Raw genomic sequence first — 3814 nt, forward strand, 5'->3', positions numbered from 1 at the left:
TTAAAATTAAATATCTGGATGAGTTATTAATCACCAGACATGTTTCTTAATTTTACTTTATTAGAATGTTTTTTTCAGTTTTTATATAAACTTCTCCATATAATTATCTATATGCCACTATTAAATTCAGTTATTTTCAAATACACATGAAATATTCATGAAGATACACACAAAAATAGGAAAAAAGCTCAATAAATTTTTAAAAATTAAAATTATATAGGCATGTTCTCTGATCAAAAATTAATTAGATTAGAATCAACAAAAGAAAAACATTTGAAATAAAATCTCCCAACTTTCTAAAATACAATATTTGGAACTGAATGAAAATGAAAATAACCTAGCAAAAAAAGAAAAATATAAAACCAATGATGTAAGCCTTCAACTTAAGCAATTAGATAAAGAACTAACTAAACTCAAAGTAGAAGAAAAAAAGTAGTAAAGATAAGAACAGAAATTATTAAAGTAAAATATGAAAAGAAAATAGAAAAATATCAATCAAATAAAAGCTAGGCTTTTTAAAAAACATATAAATGTGACATGCTTCTAGGCAGGCTGATAATAAAAATAAAGCTCAAATTACCAATAATAGTAATGACAGATGGATACCACCATAGATCCTCAGACATGAAAAGAATAACAAGGGAATACTATGAACAACTTTATGCCAATAGATTTGACACCCGAAATGGACTAAATGTTTGTATCCCTGCACCCCCTCCCCAAATTCATATGTCGAAATCCTCATACCTAGTGTAATGATAATAAGAAGTAGGCTCTTTGGGTGGTATTTAGGTCATGATGGTAGGGCCCTCAAAAATAGAATTATTGCCCTTATAAGAGGGACACCAGAAACCTCTCTTACCTTCTTTTTCCACTATGTGAGGATATAACAAGAAGACCGCAGCCTGCAACCCTGAAGAAAGTTCTCACTAGAACCCAACCATGTTAGCACTCTGACCTCAGACTTCCAGGCTCTAGAACTGTGAGAAATAAATTTATCTTTCTTATAAACAATCTAACTTATGGTACTTTGTTACAGCAACCAGAAATGACTAAAATAACAACTTAAATGAAATGGACAAATTCCTTGAAGACAAATATAGTTTTTAAATGGTAAAAAAAAACACAACTATATAATCTAATTCAATTATAAAACTTGAGTTTATAATGAAAAGCATTTCAAACCCAAATGGGAATATTGAATCCTATTAACCTTTTAAGGTAGAAATAATACAAATCCTTCACAAATTCTATCGGAAAATGGAGGAGAAGTGGAAACTTCCCAAGTCATCTTACAATAATAAAACAAGACAAAGACATTACTAGGAAAAAAAAACAACTGTAAACTAATATCCTGGATTAAATAGGATAATTGAGATTTATCCCCAAAATGCAAGATTGGTTTAATATTCAAAACTAATGTCATTTACCATAATGACAGAATAAAGGTGGAAAAACTTCACAATTATCTCAGTGTATAGAAGTGTACCCTTACACATTATTGGTGAAAATGTAAAGGTACACAATCACTTGGAAAAGAGTTTGGTAATTACTTAAAATGTTGTAAATACATATATATGGTATGACCCAGCAATTCCATGTCTAGATTTCAAGTATAAAATGAAAAAAAAAAAAAAGAGTCCCCTCAGAGATGTATATACAAATGTAAATAGAAACTTAATTTACAGTAGCTCCAAACTGAAAACAACCAAATGTCCAAAACCAAGTGAATGGTTAAATAAATTGTCATATATACATGAAGGAATAATAAAAGAATTATGAATACATGGAATCACATAGATGAATCTCAAAACATGCTGAAAAAAATAGTCAGACACAAGAGTATATATTGAAAGATTTCTTTCATATATAGTTCTAGAAAAGGCAAAACCAATCTACTGTGATCAAAAACAGATCAGTGGTTATTTTGGATTTGGAATTGGGGTAGATTGACTGCAAAGCAGCATGAAGAAACCTTAGGATGTAGGCAATATTACATATCTTGATTGTGATGATGTTTACACCAAAAATGCATATATTTGCTAAAACTCATCAATCTGTACACTTAAAATGCTTCTATTTTAGTTTATGCAAATTTTATCTTAATAAGTTGATTTTAAAGAGCAACAACTACTATAAAGCTTTATTGAGCATTCTCAATGTCCAAAGCTGCATGGTCCAGGTCTTACATGGCTCCTCTCTTTTCACAGTATAATAAAGCTCTCCTCATTCAGGTGCCAGCCAGCCCAGCCAGTTCTCCTCCTAGGGTGCTGAGCTCTTAATGAAACCAGAGGCTAAAAGGTGAGCCCAAACTGCCCCACAACTGCTTGCCTGAAAAAAAAAAAAAAGGCCTGTAACTCCAAAATTAATCCTCACCAAGATGTAAATTACGGAAACATTTTATGTGGGTGCCTTCCCTGTTCAACATTCTTGTAGTAGTATCTGCTGCTGTAACCCTAAATGTCACTTTGTTTTTAATCCTTCTCAGTATGATGATAGACTTATAGGCTGGTAAGGCGGGAAAGTAGCAAGATTAATGAATTAGTTCATTCAATACCTAATAAAATTTATCCAGCCTGGAACACTTTGTGGCCAAAGAGTAGTAAATGGACAAATAGGGCTCCTAAGAGATGAAAAAATATGCAAATTGGAAGAAGACCCAGTGCCCTATCTTAATATTATTCTTATTTAACTCTCTTTAAATCAATTTGCAAAGAATAGTGGCCAGGGAAAGAAAAGGTTTCTTTGTAAAGCATGGGTGTTCAAGTGAGACTATTTGTACTAAGAAGTCATAATCTGGGCCATGTTAGAATTGGTTTAGTAGAAAGACAAAGGCTTTATGGTAAGACAAATCTGGGTTTCAAATTAAGCTCTGCTTTTTATTAGCCTACTGAGTACCAGTATTTAGCAAGACTGAAAAACAAATATAATTGATTCATATCTTACTTTGGAAAGCTTAGAAAAAAATAAAAGATATTTACAAATCAACATTACGAAAATAGTTACATGGAATCTCCATTCTTGCATAATTCTTTTATAATGCATAATGTTCATATGCAAAAATATTCACGTTTTGCATAACTATTCATTTTGAATGAAATTTGAAAATGGTCGATCCACAAAGAGTCAGAGAAAGAGACTGTGGTCAGGAGACCTCACAACAAATGGAAAGTATGAGCAATTGTTCAGTGTTCAATATTTTTTGCAAATAGTTTGCAATATTTTAACACAGCTTTGTTAAACTCAACTAATTTGGCCTACTGGATAAGTTTTCTAACTTCTTTAGTCCTCACTTTCCTCATCCGTGACCTTCAAAGTTTATCAAAGTGCTAAGAACCCTTGCATGTATTCATATCAATGTTTTTATTTTATTTTTTTATTATTATTTATACCTATGGTACCTGGTCTTCCTAGGTGGTCTCCCATCCAAGTACTAACCAGGCCCGATCCTGCTTAGGTTCCAAGATCAGACATCGGGCTTGTTCAGGGTGGCATGGCCATAGACCATGGACCCTGGCTCCAGTGGGGCACAAACCCAGGACGTTCTGCGTGTAAAGCAGACGTGCTAACTGTTATGCTATGGAACCATTTCCAATATGTCAATGTTTTTGAACTGAAATAAATGGAGATAAAGTAGTAAAAGTTTATTCTATTTCCCTGGGATGACACTGGCAACAGGTTAGGTCTCCATCTGAACAGCTTCTATAAGCATTCGTGAGTCAGCCTCTGCAGTAATGTTCCCTCTTGTGCTAAGGCCTTGTCATCGTTACCAAAAAGCAGAATTGTCCCTGCTGCTTGAATAGCTTAGTAACTC

General features: G+C 32.9%; 1 pseudogene; it reads right to left on the minus strand.

Annotated features, from left to right (window-relative positions):
- Nucleotides 1-3389: 3389 nt before the first annotated feature.
- On the minus strand, nt 3390-3505 carry LOC120593096 (uncharacterized; annotated as a pseudogene).
- Between the last annotated feature and the right edge of the window lie 309 nt (nt 3506-3814).

The sequence above is a fragment of the Pteropus medius genome, unplaced genomic scaffold, assembly GCF_902729225.1.
Source record: "Pteropus medius unplaced genomic scaffold, Ma_sr-lr_union100, whole genome shotgun sequence".
Lineage (NCBI taxonomy): Eukaryota > Metazoa > Chordata > Mammalia > Chiroptera > Pteropodidae > Pteropus > Pteropus medius.